The following is an 18,926-nucleotide window of genomic DNA, read 5'->3' as shown; positions in this document are numbered from 1 at the left end:
AAGCAAAACAAAAACCGCAAACAAATCAAAGCACCCAAACTATCGAGAAGAACCACCATCAACAACGAGTGCTGTGTTGCGGTTCCTCTCCCCTCTCGCTCCCCCGAGGCCGCGGTGAGGGAGCGGCGCTGCCCGCGGGCTCGGCCGGCGGCGATCGCCGCTCGGGACGGCTCTGCCCGGCGCTCTTTCCCTCCCTCGGGCGGGACTCCAGCTCACCCCGGCTGCCGCAGGTGCCCGGCGCCGCTCTCTGCCGCCCTGCCGGGGCCGGGCTCTGCCCTGCCCGGGCACCAGCGCCCGCCCTCCGCAGGTGCGCGGGGCCGGGCAGGGGAGGCCGGCGGGGCCGGTTCGCCGCGGGCCGGGAGGCGAAGAGCCCGCGGCGCTCCCCAGGACGGTCGGAGCTGCCGAGGTGGGAAGGCGGTAAGGGGGGTCCCGCGTGGGAGTCGGTGCCGGGCGTGAGGGAAGCGCTGTGCTCTGGGGGGGCCGCGGGCGGACCGGCGGGTTCCCGGGAGCGTGAGGCCGCCGAGGCGGAGAAGGGCCGCCCTGACCGGCTGGAGCCGCCTGAGTGGGGCTGGAGGGATCTCGGAGAGCCTTCTCCAAACCCTCAACAAAAAAATGCCCCCTCACTCAGGACCCCGGAAAAGTCAAGCGGCAGGTGGGTTTTGCCCAGCCCGTGGCTCGGAAACGGCGGGATGTGCCGGGGGGCTGGGCAGGGGGCTCTGTGTGCCCGCTCTCCCGGGAAGCCGTCAGGTGCCTGGGAAGGTGTGTGGGGAAGGCTTTGCTGCTGGTGCTGAGAGGGTGTGAAGGAGCTGCCTGTGATTGAGCCAGGTGATGGGATAAATGTGTGTAGCATCCTTTACTGTGAAATTAGGGAGTGAGAAGGCTGATACGCAGCATCCATTCTTTCCTTCTGGATGTACTAGTTACCTGCTTTGTGAATAAGTTAAGGTTATATCAGTTGATCGGAAGTAGGACCTTCTTTCTTTAACTTGGCAAGAGTGGGGAGCAGAGGGAACAAGGAGATGAATTAATTGTCAGTGATATTTTACTTTTTTCATAATCTCTCCCTCTTCAGGCAGACCTTTGAATTAATAAATCTAAATAAATCTGTAACTCTCTCAAGTAGCTGCCAGCAGTGTAGGAGTGATTACTTTTTGATTCATTCGTTCTTATTTTTTCTTTTCTTTCTTTTTTTTTTTTAATTTCTTTACTGGGATGTCACCTTGCATTTTGAAAGCTGATTTTGATCTGGTTTTCCTTCTCATAGAATAGGCTCAACAATAAAAAATACTCACTTGAGCTCAGTAGCGATATTCTGTAGTGAAGTCTCTGCTGACACTTGTTGTTGAACTGGCCTTTATGGTTTCTATTCCTCTCTGTTTGACCACTCTTTATTTATTCATATGTAATGGAGAAATGGATGTGAAGACAATTTAGCAGTTTGTAAAACTTCGTAAGCTTCTGGATATTTGATTCCTTTGCAGAGTGCTGGTGAACCTCTGTTGATATTTACAATAGTGGTAGTGATGTATATGCTGTGTACATACACCTTTAAAATGGTTTTGCTGTAGTGATAAATATTTAAAGGCCTTAAATGTGGCTCAGAAGGAAGCTGAGGCTGCTTTTCACTTGTTTTCTGAATCTCATGGTCAAACATTGCTAGTTCTGTTAATTTTAATTTGTACATTGTCGCTGACTTGGTCACATACAAGCACGTCACTGTCTGTAAAGCCTTTAATTTGAGTTGACTGGCCCTGCTACAGCTGCCTCAGCAAAGCCCACTCAGCTCTCCTTTCACAAAACACCCAGCACAGGACAGTCTCAGTGCTGACCCTCTACTTGTGGGGAGGTAGTTAAATGAAACCTTGTCTCCATGTAGCATTTTATGACAAAATGACTCTTAAAAATGTCAAGGACATCTCAGTGAAGGTAGACACCAGTGCTTGGAGCTGAGACCTGCAGCAGCTGAGGGGCTGTAGCCATGCAGTGCCTCCCTCTCCCATGACAGCTTGGAGAACAGGGCTGCCTGTTTTGAAATCTGTATTTCAAAATACATGATATATACTTTCCAAAATAATAGGTAACGTTGTAAAATTAAATGACCTGAAAATAACTAGTGGTTTTTAAAAATAAACTTGCCTGGTCATTATTCTTTTGACTAGACTTTCAGAATTTTCATCATCGTGGCTCATGCTTTTAAATACTCTGGTTTCCAGTCTTTAAGTAATGTAAGGTTCGCAGAAGTGGAAATCATCAGACTGATGTTGTGTTTCCTCGATTGTAGAAAGAAAACAAAATCCAAATACACAGGGTATGCTGTATGCCTTTGCCGACTACATGGTTAAGAGATACTCTGAAAAAAGTCTTTTGTTTTTTCTTTTCTTCTTCTTTTCTTTTTTTTTTTTTTTCAAGAATGTAGGATGAGGATGGGATTGGGAGAAAATTACTTGCAGAAGAGCCAGGGAATAAAATATAGGCTAATCAGAGAGTATAGTTAACTTCATATTCTACATCAGAAATACATATTTAAATGTTTTTACAAAGTAAATGTGAGTTTTAAGGAAGATAAGTAACTTCAGCTATGTATTCTGGTGGGCAGAGAGGAAGAAGAATCTACCTCTGTATAGAGTGAAACCTTGATAAACTCATAGCATGAAAAAAGGACCTACAGTGTAACTAGACAGCATAAACCTGCCCACTCCCCCAGATGGGGCTTACTGCTGCATATACTTTTATTCAGTTAAGGTAGGGATATTATCATTTACCAATGGGAAATATTCCCCATTACATAACCAGACATCTGAAAATGTACCACTCTGCATGGGAAACCTGGCATAGCCAGCCAGGACCTTTTTTTCCATTTCAATAAGCTAAGCCAGATTTTAGTATGGATGGAGAGCACATTTTCAGATGCTTAACAATTATTCTAATCCTGTGACCTGTGTGCCTTAGGGAAATCTTCCAGGAGTGCCCCATGAACTTACTCTGTGTGGCTATATTATACCACTTTTCAGACTTGGATGATTACTTGGAAACAGCAGTGGCTGGAGGAAAGAGACATGATGTTTTCACTAGATCAGGGTAGAACAAAGTAAAGCAGCTTGAAACCTAAGTCTTCTGTAACTAGTGTTTGAAATTAGCATTTGAGTATCTGTGTGATTTCTAGCCCTGACTTACTTCATACCTCTGTTATGTCTAGGTATAAAATTTCTATTAAAAATAGCATGGCCCTAGTGTCAGGCCTATTGAATTGTCTGAATTAATACAGATCTTTGCTGATGAAGTAGTGGATAAGGTAGATGAGTGTTCCTCTGACTTGCAAATGTGAGCACTGTTTGGGCTTATCCTTCTCTTTTTATGCACTTCCTAAGTCAAAAGTTACTTTTAAAAAGTTACTACTTTAATTGCTGGCAGTAGCTAAGTTCCTCCGGGTGCTGGGTGGGAAAGGGCGTGAAAATCATGTGCAGTGATCAGCGGTAGGTGTTAATGCTCTGTGCATTAGCCAGGAGCAGCAGAGTGCTGCTAACAGGTGAAGGGAGTGGTAGCTCCCTAGCCAGTTTAAATCCATGCAGCAGGTAATTACAGCTGCTGCTGACTCCCCTGGAGGAAATGAGCTGCTTCCAGCTGTAAATCAGGGCCGTTTGGTTTTATTGTTTTTCTTGTTATTTTTTAATAGCTTAATATTTTAATTAAGTTTTCCCCTACCTGTTTATGACTCCCACCCTTTGAATCTTCCTGTTAGTTCTTTGAGAGGTGTAGCTCAGGTAAGAGAAACACTGGCTGGTTTGTGCCCTTACTTTTTTAGAAAAAGTTACTTGTCAGATAGCAGCATTAGCAGAACCTCAGTTGTGGCTTGTTACTATAATCCTACCAAATAATAGTTTGTCTTTCAATTCACAAGTCCATTTCTTTGGCTTAAATTTGATGAAGTGTATTACTGCCAGCTTATTTCTGCTAGGGTAGGAAGAAGATGTGTGCAGCTGAGCAAGACTGGAGGATTCTTTTTGTAAACAATTCTTAATTCTAGTCTGCTAATACTTCTAGTAAAATAAAGCTAAAATTTTTGTCCAAGATCCTTTAAAGCAATGAAGGAACAGGGAAACTCCTAACTTAAACATTAAATTTCAAAATGCAAACAGCTCACATAGTTGTTTCTCCATTTATTCCTTAATATAATTTGCTGGTATTTTAACATAATACACAGAAACTTAGGAGAAAAAAGCTGTCACTACTTAATACTGGCTGGCTTGTTAAGAGGAAGTCACCTAGTGCTGTGTGTTTGTGAGCACAACATAGGTGCAGTCTGCCTCCTGTCAGTGCCACCTGTACCTGCTGGCAGCCTGTGGCATGAACACGGTCTTACAGTAGGCTGAGACAAAGGACAGTTACTGGTTTGCTGGTATTAGTCAGATGCCTCCCTTCGTTTAGTTCTAAAGAAAGTGTCTGTCTTTGCATTAAGAATTAAACAGAGTTTCTTCTAATAAATGAAGGAAAAACCAGGCAAGTGTTGATTTTTCTGCACAGTGCTTTTTGGTACCTTTGTTCAGAATGTAGCTGGATACCAATTTGTGTATTGGGACAAATGTGAAACGTTTCTTTTAAAATCCATGGAATTTCCACTAAACACTTATCATAGTGGAGGGAAGGAAGGTTTTCCCGATGGAGTTGACCTTTGTGACATAGGTTATGATCAAGCGTGCTCTTGGCCAGAGCTGTTTGGAGTTCCATGCTTACCCACTGACCTCACTGTCAGTTTTGTTCTAGTTTGGTTTGGGTTTAACTTTGCTGAAGACCCCCACCCTTGTACTCTGCAAACAGAACTTCTGTGTGGCTGCTTCAGCCTGGTTGAATCAAAATTGACTTGGCGAGCTTAAATGTTTTCAGTAAGACATTTAAAATACAGGCATATTTTGCTAGGTCTTACCATTATGAAGACTCACAGTGTCCTTCTTTTGCAACACTTTGATAGTGAATGATATTTTAGTATGTATTTAAGCCTGAATCCTGTTGTGTGTTAATTTATCACTGCGCAACAAAAAAAAAGATCCTAAAAGTGGAATTTAAACATGGATAGGAATGTATTGACACTTTTCAGGAGCTAGTTCAGGGAGCAAGACTTGGCTGCACATGTTGGCAATCTGGAGCCTATATGTGGCCATGGTGTCACATCATTATTAGCTCAGCCCCTGTATTTGCAGATACAAATAACAAAAACTGTTTAATTTCCACACAGTACACTAGAAAAAGATGTTCCTACGTTTCAGAATTAAGACATGAAAAATTCTTCTAAACTTTTTGGAATTGTCATTCTGATGACTTAAAAGTAGTTGCTTTCGTTGTATATCATGGCTCCACCAGTCTGCCCTATCCTTCTCAATGGAAGTTGACTCCAGTTTCAGTGTTTTGACTCCTCTCATTTGCTACAGTACCCTTAAATTAAACTCTAAAAAATCCTTTCAGTAGGAATGTCATACCTGACAATGAACAATTGCTATACAATATATAGTGATAAAGTTCTGCTGTAACCCAGCTCTCAGTTGTCTGATTTATAGAACATTTTTCACTTTGGAGAAGTGAGACAGCTCATGGAGGTTATAAAAGCATCATATTTGAATACTGTGCCAAGAGTGAAAGCTGCCCTCTGCTTGCATAGCTTGGACAGAAATGGAGTTATCTATACCCTTCTGGTGATACTGGAGAGAAGCATATGAAGAGAGATAAAGTAGGTACAGCTACTCCATTCCCAGGCTTCTTTTTTGCTTTGGAACCACAGAAGTGTTGAAGTGTTGAAATGGGTATGGAAGCTGAGGGTGTGTTGGCTTCTTAGGAATACACTGTGAATACTGAAATACAGCTTCTCTGGTTTTGCTATCATTCTGTAACCTTTCAGAAGTGTTAAAACAACTTTAAGATGCTGAAGTAGCAGATAGCACTGTAACTTATTCAGCTGGCATGTAAGAAAAGTTAGAACGGTGTTTTCTTTAACTGGTCTCTACCCACAAGTTGATAGAATAATCAATGAAATAGATACATAAAAGTTCTTGGGGGTGGCAAGAACGTCTTTCAGGAGCATGTGCTGGGCACCGAATGCTGCATCAAAACATGCACTGTAGCTGTATGGAGTCATGTCTACATGTAAACTCGTTTGTCCACTTCCCTGTGATAGTGAAGTGTGAAGGGCAAAGGCAGGAAAATGTGAGACTTTTGAGTGGCCTCTAGTGAACATTGCAGAGACTTTCATCACAAACTGCACACATTGCAATTCCAACAGTGCACTGTAGTGTTCCTCAACATCTTCTATTGTAAATTTTTTCAGTGTCTGAAAACGTGAGGGAGAGCTGATTTTTTTTTTTTTTCTCTTTAGTAAAAAACATGCTGAAATGTTGTATTTTTAATTCCAGACACATGCTTCTTGTAAGCTGGATTTAATGGCTTTGCCTTCTGAGTTGTGTGTTGGTCATTCCCCTGCATCGAACTCTCTCCCTATGAAATATTTCAGTCATGTCAGTCCTAATTTTTTGCTTCTCCAGAAGTGATGTTTGTAATGTACTTCTAAAATAAATGAGGGGAAAATAATATGGTTATTTTTCCAATTGGAACGACCATCAGTTATAAAACTGAATATTTTGCTTTTTCATTTGACTTCTGTATTGTTCAAATTTAAATTCCTCTTGTTGTTCCCCTAAGATTAGTGTTGTGTGTAAAATGTTGGAGGTTGACAAGACTGAAAAAGTTGGGTTTTTACTTGAGGGAAAATATTAGGTCTTTGCAGGTTTTGTTAGAACATTTTATGCTTTTATGAGTTATGAAATAGAGCTGCTACTTGGTCTTCTAATTTTCCAGTTTCTGCATCGTTTTAGTTGTGTACATGTTTTATGGTACAGAATAATGCAGAAATGATGCCTTAAGGAATCCTCTGCTGTGCAGGAGATGTTCACCTTCATTAGTAGGTATGGAGTCAAAAAGACACTTAATTCTTTTTCTTCCACTAGAACCGAGTTGCTCATGCATCCCTGTTAGTATTCAACTGCAAATTTGGAAACCCACATATGGGTTTTGTGGGACAGAAAAGGCATTTGGAAAAGTTTCCTGACTATGGAGCCAGTGTGGTTATCCATTTTTAATTATACATAACACATATTATCCTGAATAGGTAGTGCTCACTGGCGCTTTAGGTTCTGATTTCTGTAGCACAGCCAAGAAGACCTGATTGTATGAGTTCTTTTGAAATTAATCAGTGCTGTCTCATAGAACAAGATTGCAGTTTTAAAAGAAATCAAATCAAGGCATTGTGACTATATATAATAGCACAAAACTATTGACCAAATATGAAAAGTATCTTAAAAGAGTGCACTGCTGTGGCTAACTAGTAGAATTAATGCTCTAATCCAAATATCAGGCACATTGCAAAGGTTCAGTTGCTGTTTTTCACTTGTTACTATGACCAGACTTTCTGATTTGTAAGTTTGGGGAAAAAATAAACCTTAATTTTTTGTCCAGGATACTTTAAAGTGATGAGGGAACAGGGAAACTTCTAACTTATACATTAAATTTCAAAATGCAAAGAGCTCACATAGGGGAAGGAAGAGAGAAAAGGAAAAAATCTTTACACTCTCCGTGTATAAAGAGAAATTATGTATCACAGATAGAAAGTGCTTATTATTAATGTAGTTCTTAACTTAATCTTAGGAATCCATTGATCAGTGCCTTGAAAGTATTTTCCAAGGGAGAATATGAATCTAAATATTTGTAATTATCCAGGCTCTCTCGCAGTTAAGGACAGCTTATTTCATTAAAAATGTAGAAAAATATGTAACTATTGCTTTAAAAACTTTGTTGTTGAATTTAACATGGCCTGCTTCATACTTAGCATTGAATCTTGCTGTATTTATGTAAAAGGTTTAAAAGAAAATCAAATTTTTGGATGCAGATTTCCTAGGCACTGATTTTTTTTATCAAATCTAAAGCAATTTTCTTGGTTCTAAGTTATTTTACTAATTTTGCTACAAAAGTGTTTGTGGAGGGCTTCAGTTATGAGACCATTTTTTTTCAGAGATCTATCACTTTTTCCATAAACACACAGCCCTGATTATAGATTGGTACCGTGGTTTCTGTCTGGGAGCACTTGTTCCCTGCTGAAATAGTGAAAAGTAGGCTTTTAAAAATTACACAAAGAAGCCTTTCAGGCTAGAAGGCCTTCATTTAATATTTTCTTTACTTTAGAAGTTGAGCAATTAAGCCATATTAACATTTATACTTTATTTTTAATATAATCTATTCAAACAGGAAGGTCAGGGACTACTGCTGCAGGTCCATAAGTCCTAAGGATCCCTCGTTCTGATCAAGCTCAGAATAGACTGATCTCATGTGATCAGTATTTTCCTTTGAGTTCTATTCAAAGGGAAACTAAGAGTGCAAAAAAGAATGGTTCACTGCTCTAAAATCTAAAATGTACCAGTATTGTGGAATCTAAAGGGATTCCCTGCATGGAAATGGCTAAAAAAGAAGAGGTCTCACCAGAAAAAGGTTCCCACCAAAGAGAATTACGGTTTTAAATTAAAAACTGAAAACTTCAGGTTTTCATTATAAAAATAAGCTTACTTGCTCCAGGGTCCCAGTTTCCTAGCTGGATTGCATCTCGGGAAAGCATCCAAAAGCAGATACTTTTCACCAAAAGAAAAAAAAAGTCTTTATTGAAAACCTGGTTCATTGCTGAGGAACAGCTTTCATGGAAAAATTTTGACTAGGTCTGTCTCCATCATAATAGAATACAAATTTATTCTTGTTTATTCCTGAGGCATCCAGAGTTAGGCATTCTGATATTTCTGAAATCAGCAGTATACTTAACTTGAGAGCAGGCACTATAATAGATTTCTTGTACAGAGTCCGGTTGCTGTATGTTACTCTTGGATCTGTTGGATAACACAAAGTGTGCTTAATAATAAAGCCTGCCAGTTTTCTTCCCTCTGCTCTTCCCCTCTCGGCAGATTACCAGATTTATGTTTGATTTCTTGGATCTTTTTGTTACCTTTTTTTGCCAAAGAATTTGTTCTGACTGAACTTGCTGGAAAGGAGAAAAAGCTGAAGAATTAGTTTCTTGCTCCTCTTTGTCACTAACAGTTCTGGTATTCTCTGCTGACGGCAGTAAACATTCTTCATTGTTACTTTACTTGTTCGGAACACCAGCTATTCCAGAGAGGGGTGCACTGCTCATAGAATCCTGAGGGACCAACCAGGATCATCCAGTCCTGACCCTGCACAGATACCCCTCAATCCCACCCTGTGCCTCAGAGCATTGACCAAATGCTTCTGGAACTCTGGCAGCCTTGGGGTCATGACCATTCCCTGGCGATCTTGTTCAGTGCCTGAGCACCCTCTGGGGGAAGAACCTTTCCCTGATAACCAACCTAAACCTCCCAAGTATTCCAGAGACCAATAGCAAGAGAGCAGGTATGGATGACATGGAACATCGTGCTGTAGCGTGTTACAACTGCAGCAGTATCTTTGTCCTGTCTCCTTTTCGTGGTTAATTCCAAGTCAAGTGTGGGGGTAACACATTCTCTTAGGACAGAATTAGGATTATGCTCTTTCAGGTGAAGGGTGTTATCTCAGGGAGAAACGATGCACTTGTTGCACAAGTGTCAGAGTCAGAGCTAGTGGGGTGCCTAACATTCAGTTACCAAACAAAAATGAAATTTTACATAAATAAATAAATAAATAAATTGAAAGTTAGTGCTGTATGCCTAAGACCGGAAAAAGCAAGTGAGATTGCAGACACAGCAGCTTCTCTATGGGTGTGAAAAAGAAGTGTCAGTGTGCCTCGAATGCTGTTCCCCTTTCCCAGTTACACCTGGTTGCTTCTAAGAGTTTCTGCTGATCTCTGGAGGTTTTCCTCCTGTTTTTTCAGCCCATGGGTACTGTAACATCACTGTTGTGTGTGGGTGCAGTTCCAGCCAGGCCATTGAAATGCTGCAGGAGGTTCCTCAGTCCCCGCTTCTTTGCTTCCTTGAATAGAAACCTTTTCTTGTAAAGTTAGCAACAACAACAGCAGCAAAGCCCAGACAAAAGAGAGCTTTTGGGTCACTCAGCAGTCCCAGGAGGAGCACTGCCAGCTGCGGGTCACTCCTTTGTGCTGTCTCCAAGCGGGATGCACAGGCTCTGCTCTGCCAGCTTCAGGCTGGGGAGCCACAGGGTGATCTGTGCCCCAATAAGAGCTTGTTTGTCTGTCTTTCCTGTTATGAATAGCAATGGGTGAGCATGTTTTGCGTGATTTCAAATCCACTTACAGTTCATGGGTTTGAAATCAAAACCAGAACTCAAATCTTTTGAGGTTTGTGTTCTGTTAGGAGTTGGCCTTTTGCCAGGATGTGTCTCTTCATTTAACTTTTAACCCTGGAATCAAATAAACCAGTTTTCTATACCAGGTCACTTGTATTGCTTTATATCCTCTTCCTTATATTTTTCAACATCTGTTCCATTGCATTCATTTATGGATATCAGAAAGTTGCTAGCATAGGTGTTTACTCTCTCATGAGCATATGAATTTTGCCTTCCATCTTCATCTTGTTTCACAGTTTCAGGACTCACAGAATGTGCCTCTGCCTGTTCCTCTGTACATCTAAGGCAGTAAAGAAAGGCTGAAATCTATCCTCTTTGAGGGCTGTATTTTAGATCCTATAAGCTTTGAATATGGACTGTAATAAAGCCCTGGCTATCTGTGCCCTGTAGTGGTTTGGATTACCTACCATTGTCTGTTTCTGAGAGGTGACACAGTCACAGCAGCCCTACAGGGCACTGAAGAACAGGATTGTGCCTAGTGCAGATATTTGATTTTTTTTTTTTAATTTTTTTTTACACTAAGCCTGTCTTGCCTCTAGTGCTGTTCTCTTCTGTGCTGGTGTTCTTTTAGGCAGGCCCATGGAACCACAAGTAACCCTAATGTGGAAGATATTAGAAAGCTTGCAAATTGACTGAAAACCGTCTGCAGTGTTGTATTTTGTAGGTGAACCCAGCAGTAGTCTATTGATTCCATATAGGTTCACTTGCTGATTCTTCTCAGGGTTTTTTCCCCCCTTTAAATAGTTGTACCTATAAAAAAAAATAAAGTATGGGTGTTTCTGTGTATCTATAAAGAAGAGATATATGTGTTTGTTGTTATCAGCATATTGTAGTTATGTGTTAGCTGACATTTTAAAGAGGTAATATGTTGATTTAATAAATTATATCCATGCTTTCCTTTGGTGAGCAGGAAAGTGTTTATTTTTCAGTATTTTATACTATGAGGTGATTATGGGAACCTGCTGTGATCATAGCCGTTCACTTAAGTATAATCTCTTTGATCATGATTATCTGTAAATCAGATGCAATTTTTTTGAGTTTGTTTGATTTTTTTTACAGACATGATCAAAAGCCTATAAATAACTTGGTCTGTCACTTCTGACATCATGTGAAATAGGGGTTATTTGAACTGCAGTATGAATTTTATGGTGTGTATATGTTTTCTGAGTCTAAGTGTGGGAGATAAGATTTTTAACATCAATGCTTGTGATTATGAACTTTAAATATGTTTTCTGTGTATATTCTACATTTTAGCTATTGCTGTTGGAATGAATAAGCTTGTTGTAACTCAGTGGAGTGTCTCAGAAAGCACTGCCCAGCATATCCATGGGAGTTCTCTCTTTAAATATACGTTAAATTTATTCTGAAAATATTTTAGTGATTTTGTTTTAGATTAAAAGAAGCGTAAAGCTCTTTTTACAGTATCTTTACACTGGATCATCCTGGTTTAGGGCAAATTGGGGAGAAAACTAGGAGGTTTTCTCCCAGTAAGAATGTGGTCCCTCCAGAAAGCAAATTTAAGAGGTCCCCTCCCCCAGCTGGTTTGGGAAAAATATTTCCTTGGAGAAAAGTGGAAAAAACTATTCATTTAACAAGCAAAATATCTACACACTTTAAAAAATAAAAATATTAAACAATAAAACCTCTCGCTGTTCAAAGAGATGGCAAATCCAGAAAAGTCCTTTCCATGGGTGTAGCTCAGCTCACTCAGTCTCTTATCAGTCCCTCTGGTGCTGGAAAGTGCCGAGGCCCAGGCCCCGGTGGGCCACAGGCGTGAGCTCCCGGGGTTTGGCTGGGTTTTCAGTCCAGAGCAGGTTTGCACAGATCCAAGAAAAAGGGTAAAAACCAGTCTGGGGAACTTCTCTGCCTCAGCAAGCTAAAAACTAACTAAAAGCAAAGGAGAGCTCTGTCCCTCTGTCTGTCCATGCTGCAGACAGCACAGTCCAGGAGCAGGATGGGGGACAGTGAGGGCTCTTTCTGAACACAAACTGTGCGCAGCTTCTTCCCCATCTTTGCTCAGAGCCAGTCTTAAAGGTGCAGAACTTAACATCCAGCATAAACAGAACAGGCAATTGGGGATACAAGTATCATAAAGTCATCCCAGGACATTGATGTTCTTTGAAATCACTCTCTGTTTTTAAAAAGGGTCATAATACACTATTTTACTTCAACCTGAGAAATTAATATAAAGTAATTCCTTTTCTTAAAAAAGTAACCTTTTCTTAAAAAAAAACCAAAACCCAAATCCAAGAGAGTTATTACTTTCACAAGGCTGACTATTTCAGCATTAAATATTTTATTTGAATTCTTTCTAAAGTAGATTTAAGCAGAACCTTGTCAATTCTGTATACAATTGCTTGACAGTTATTTTTGCTGCCATAAGCAGTGTAATCAAAGTATGTGTGGAGCTGAAACAACAGTATTGGTTAATATTCAGATGTTCGTTAAAATTTCCACTGGAATTTTCAGTGTCTGTGTTACAGATTAAAAGTGACTGGAGATAATCTTACCAACTCATTTTTTTTGCTTTTTCTCAAATCTCAGTCATTTAAGACAGAAATGGTGGTGAGACATGCAACTTAAGAAATTGCATTAACACCATTTTGGGATTGATAGTTTTCTGCTTTAGCTGTGAATGTTTCTAATGTTCCTTTTTTTCTGTTTTCTATCCCACTGGTGATGTACTGCATGAGGTCTGTAATCACAAAATCTGCCTTAAATTTTAGAGCAAGGTTAAACTGGGTGTTAAGACTTAGAGACATCTATCTACCCAAGGAAGATTTCTCCCCATGCCTGTCCTCCACTTCCCCTGATGTTTTAGAATTTCACGTTTCCTCTAATGGCATTGGATCAAATTTTGGATATAGTTACTGGGTTTAAATAGCAGACTTCTAATAAGAACTATTGTTCACTGTCCTGCCAGCTGTTCTGTACCACAGTCTGGCCAATGGATCCTAGTCAGTAGATGTTATAAATCATGTCATTTGTCCTTTGCCAACTTTGCCCCTTCTCAATAAAGAAACTGCCAGTCTGAATCTTGAAAGACCTTCTGTGAAGAGCAGAAAACTTATGGTAGCTTGAAAAAAGGCTTCTTTTTCTCTCAAAAAGGCAAGTGAGGAGATCAGCAAAAGAATCTATAAAGATACAGAAAGCGCAGAGCCACTTCTGAAGCTGGAGCCTTTCACCAGTTGCTGTTTATTGTGAAGATGGCTCTTGGTTTATGTGTACATGTAAGAATGATGGATATGGAACTGGGATAAATTCATCTCTTTTTAAATTATGATTAAACAAGCAATTTCAATCACAAATTATGTGTCACCCTGTCTCTAATCTACCCATTCACTTTACAAAGTAAAGGAGGCAGCTGATTAAATTTAGCCGGCATGTTTTTTTGCCTGCTGTCTAGACAATTGGCTTGGTTCCCATTCCTCTGGTCTTAGCTCTCTTTCTTGGTTGTAGGCCCAGTAGGCCACTTAACCGTTCTGCTGTCGTTTGAACAGTGTGTTCCTGAGGCTGATAAAGAGCATGTGGGGATGGGCTTTTTTTCCCATTGGGCCGTTAACAGAGAACATGGTACCAGTAAATAAACACACAGAGGATCTCTGTTAATGCCAAGTGAGTCCTGTTAGACTGAAAATTATTCAGCTCTAAAATCAGCTCCCTTTGTACTTTGCTGCTTCTGGTATTTAGAGAGCCCTTTCACCTGACATCACTGCAGAAGCAGTGGACAGATTGCAGTGTGCTGTCTTTCCCACTTGAGTTTGGATATACATAAGAAATCAGTGAAACAAAGAAAAAGAACCTGAAAATAAAACCAAAACCAAACACTGTCCCCTACCTCACCTGCGATCAACACCAAACCCAAACTACAAACAGCCCTGACTTTGAGCATCCATTTCCTGGTTCTTTGAATGTAATCATCATTTGCATTTACAGACCCAAGAGATATTGATATCACTGGGGTATATTGCAAGAATATTGTTCCACTCTAAAATGCCCCAATGCATCTGCTCTGCTGGGTTTGCAGTGTCCTGAGGAGTCATGCTAATTTTGTTGTACAAATGGTTGCTATTTTCTGGTGTATGATTTCAGGCTAGAACTAGAGACTGACCTATCTAGCCATGTGGTGGAGTTCAGTTTTGATTGAAGTCTGGGGTGTAAGTTGACGATTAAAAAAAATTTCACACAAAGTGCTTGAAAATTTAAGCTGCTCTTATGTGCTCTCTTTTGTACAGGGGGGGCAACCTTGTGTCTGGAGATAAATGGATGTAAAACAGTTGGGAACTGCCTCAAATGTTGGTCAGTGCAGCACTGAACCTGAGGGGTGTCCAGATGTCGCAGCAGCCAGCCAGGCTGGAGGGCATGGAGAGATGCTGGAGCAGTTGGGAATTGTGCTGCTTAATGCATTTCCTAACACATCCCTACTGGTCCCTCCAATGAGCCAACAAGCTGGGCTTCCTGTGTGGAAGGATATAAAATGGACTGGAAATTGAATTTTCACAAGACACATAATGATTCAGATAAAGTTGAGCTTTCTGTCCAGGCCATCTATTATCAAAAACCTAATTTTTCCTCTGGAAACATAGGCATCCTAGTGGATATATTTTTAGCAGCTATATTGCTGTCTTCCATTGTGGTTTTTTTTCCTTTTTTTTTTTTTTTTATTTTCAGAGGGCCACATTAGTCCAAAATACTGTCTTTGCTCTAGTAGTGTCATGTGGTTTTTGACATGACAGTAATCAAGATACATCTCTCATGCAAATACTTTGTTTATTGGAGTATTCAAATAGGCAAGCTGTCATTTATCATTTTAAAATTGCAGGGATTTGGTAAAGAATCTGTAGCAGACAATGGTTTCATCTTTTCTGGGTCTATTTTCCTGATTGTCTTCATGGGGTGTGAAGTTTTTGGGTGGTTTTGTTTTGTTCTTTTCTTTTTCTTCTTCCAGGATCAGAAGATCCTGTTTTGTATTTAAACTTAATTTACCTGCTGCGTTTTCTTCTCTGAAATGCCACAACCATGAAACTTAGCTCAGAAGTTGTTTGGGTTTTTTTCCCTTTTACTCCACATTGCTGATTGAATACTGTACTCCTACTAATCCTGCTGGAAGAGCTTTATTTTCCCTACCTCTGTTTGCTGTGCCAGTTTGCTTCACCTGTTTCAAAATGATCTCATACCACAGTTCCTTGGAAAACCATCTGTTTAAATTCTTGGTGACTTGATGGTCTTCTCTGTCTTTCCTTACAGTCGCACACATTTCTAGTGTTTGGCCTCACAAATGCTTTGCAAAAATACTTTGCACCCTGCCAGAAAGACTACCCTTTTGTCTTCAACTCACAGACTGCTTTTAATGCATGTGTCATAGTTATTTTTTCTTTCCTCTCTTTAGAAGGAAAAAGTTAATATTTTTCAGGTGCACTTTGCACTTTTTACTTAAAGGAACTGGCCTCTACACTGTCATTTTTTGGCTTCCAAGTTAGACACAAGCTTCCACCGAGGTAGTCCTTTCACTCTTGTTAATAAATAGAAAGCATTGTGTGGCTTCTGGATATTTTCTGTAAGTTATATAGGTTCAATTCTATAAGATGGAAAGGAAACACTGAATAGTTAGCTTCTAAGTCCAAAGGATTAATGCAGTAAGGAAGACAATATCCTCTTTAAAATCTATTTTTGTCTTTCCCTCCATTTTTGCTATACAGTTTCCAGACCTTCCTGCAGACTCATCCTGCCTAGCTTCCTGTTGAAAACGTGAGGAAACATTTGCACATATCCTCACAAAGAAGCTTTACTTATTTGTTGGTTATTGCACATCATTTTTGTAACATTATTTGCAGCCTTGACCCTCCTGAAAAGAAAAAGAAAATCAATTTTTCTACAGCAAATGAGACTTTTTAAAATTAATTTGGACTGTTTTGGCTTAGAGGCTAACACAGGCATACTTCTAGTGAGAATAATATTTAAAAATGCGTATTATGAGCTAAGAGAAAAAAAAGAGGCTACTCTTGAATCAAATTTCATATTGTGTTGTGTGAGAGATTCCACATGTTGTTGCTTCATACAAATGTTTTCTCCCAAGAAGGAGAACAAAGTAGGATATTCAAAAGAACATAACAATGAAACATATGGATTTAAAAAAAAAAACCTGTCATTTTAAATGAGCAATATAATTCTTTAGCTTGCCTCCAGTGGGTCTGAGATGTTTGTAGGCTGTTAAAATATGAGTTCATTCTAGGACAAAGAAGGTTTTCTGTTTTTTACATTTTCCTCTGTAAATCATTGGTAGGGGGGAAAGAAAAAAGGGTGGAATTATGCTCTGGACGCTGCTGCCTTTGCATTTTTGGCATTATGCCTTCTTACTGTTTTATTGTCTATTTTGGCTGAACTTGAAGTTCCAACCATGCTCCCTGCCAAAAAGAAAAAAAAAAAAAAAAGTCAGGTCCTTTAAGGATACTGGAAAATTAAGCCAGTTTTTGAATCCGCCACGTCCTGTAAGCAAATAAAAATGAATCTCTATGGAGCTCAGACGTTACTTCCTGTTCTCCTTTGGATTCCAAGCAGGAATGGAGCAGTTTTTCTCTGAATCCAGAAAAAAAGTGGGGGGAGGGGGAGAATAGATGGCTTCAAAGCAGCACAGGAGAAATCCTCAAGAGTCTTCTATGTGGCTAACTTTTAAAATATATGTAAAATTTTCTACACCTTAAGTAATATATGTCTGTACTTGGAAAAATGTGCAGCAGCTTTCCCCCACCACTCCAGCACTCATATTTTGCAGGACAGTGGACATATTGAAAATATACATATTTTTTTATTTGATGTTTCCTTTTCTACGTGCAAACTAAGTTTGCAAATGTTTCAATCTTGATAGCATGTACTAATTCCTTAAAGCATGGGAAAGTGATCAGGAAGATCCTACTTGTGGTTTCCCAAGGAGACCAAAATTAGAGGAGAAGCAAGGGGGGTAAAGGAGAAAGAGAAATGCTTTTCCAGATAAGATAATTGGAATTTTGCTATGGTAATCTGTGTATTGTGATAACTCCATCAGCAAAGATCTCAGTTTTTAGGTGCTGCTGCTTTCCCAACTTTTGAATGACTGTAGAATGTATTCTGACATATAAGATAAACTGCTAGCACAAAGTAGACTTCTGGATTTTTGCCACTGTAAAATTAGGAGTAACTGTAACCCAAGCAGACTAACCAAGCTTGAAATTCACTGTGGACAAATGTTCTTTGTGCATAATTCTAGAGGAAACTATTTTTGGTAGTGAATGAATATATGTAATCATTAACACATGACGGGGCTGCTGTAAAGGCATCAGGCTGAAGCATGAATGCTTCCAGCACCCAAGAGGTGCTGCTGTATTTTATTTAAGAAACTGTCTGGAATGGTCTATTACTTTGACTTTTTGGTTTTCTTATTTCTGAAGTTTACATTAATAAAGCAACTTTAAAATTATTTATAGGAGAAAAAACTTGATTTCTTTTCATCAAAAGAGACAAAACAAGGAACAGGAAAGAACATAAAGAAGATTGTCCCAAGGTCTCTGAAAATACTTTTATAGGCAGTTTGTAGTGTATATATTTATTTGTGTTTGTCTGGGAAAGGTAAATTACCTGAGAGGCACTGGATTTCTGGATATAAGTAGAAGTTATTTCTGCTTTTGCAGAAAGTTAAGTCTTAGAGATCCTATTATGGCTTCTTGCCAGTGCTGAAAGGGTTCATTTGATTTCTCATCTTGGCATGCAGTGAGACACAGAAGAGCTGTTAGTATCACAGACGCAATTGCAGGAGTTTTCTGAAAGTAGCTTTTAGCATTGCCATGTCTTGCTGGGTTTGTGGCCCGAGTTTTAAGGAAGGTTTAGAAGTGATAGGAAAGCCTGCAGTCACTGAGTCGATGCCCCAAAGACTGCCAGATGATGTGGGAAGGGATCTGCTGTACCCTACGCAGCTGAGGGACAGCCCCACATGCTGGGCAGTGCTGGAGTGCTACTGGGAGTGGATGTGGTTTTCTTTGTCCATGGCATGGGCATTTGGCTAACAGCTTCCTCTGTCTCATTCAAGTGTCTTGAGTGGTCGGTGATGCCCTGGGGAAGCTGTGCTATCTCTCAGAGCAGTGGGTGGGAAGGGTCCAGAGATTGTCACTGTCCATCCCACACTCTCCTTCCAGAGTGGTTCTGAGTCAGGTTGGCAAAGACTAGGGGAGGTCCCGTGTTCCATGGAAGTCAGTGGGAATTTTATTTTACCAAGATGTATGATCTGCAGATCTTGATTGATGGCCTAGGTCTGTGTTCCCTCCTTTTTAACAGGGAATAAGGAGGTTGTTAACTTTTCAATGGATATGGACTTATTTTTTTACCTGCCCTCCCCCATTTTTACTTTAAGGCTGAACTCTGAAGGGTTATACAAACAATAACTAGTGGGAATAAGATTTACTTCTAGGTGGAGTATTAAATACAAGCCTTACATCTGGAAACATTTACTGGATCAGACCCTATCTGGGATTGCAAGTCAACCAAGGAACACAATGGGAAACAAAGAAAATGGCACTAGTAACTCAGAATTCATTTGTTTTTTAATTAGTAGTTCTGAATTT

The 18,926-nt window shown here is 40.0% G+C and overlaps 1 protein-coding gene across 7 annotated transcripts in view; it reads left to right on the top strand.

Moving 5' to 3' along the window:
• The first annotated feature begins 302 nt into the window (after window positions 1-302).
• Window positions 303-18,926, top strand: part of LOC111923346 (uncharacterized) — a 261,072-nt gene continuing 242,448 nt past the window's right edge. For 3 of the 7 annotated variants that reach the window (XR_015285909.1, XR_015285914.1, XR_015285915.1), the window contains exon 1: window positions 365-652. The gene's annotated coding sequence lies outside the window, so the exon portion shown is untranslated. Of the gene's footprint in view, window positions 653-3,584; window positions 3,624-3,739; window positions 3,762-18,926 lie in introns of those variants that run through there. The other 4 variants (XR_015285911.1, XM_086885910.1, XR_015285918.1 and 1 more) reach the window with 3 other exon arrangements.

Source organism: Cyanistes caeruleus, chromosome 4, assembly GCF_971803275.1.
Source record: "Cyanistes caeruleus chromosome 4, bCyaCae1.hap1.1, whole genome shotgun sequence".
Taxonomy (NCBI): Eukaryota; Metazoa; Chordata; class Aves; order Passeriformes; family Paridae; genus Cyanistes; species Cyanistes caeruleus.
Note: the sequence above shows the minus strand (reverse complement) of the source record. Positions and strands in the feature narration are given on the sequence as shown.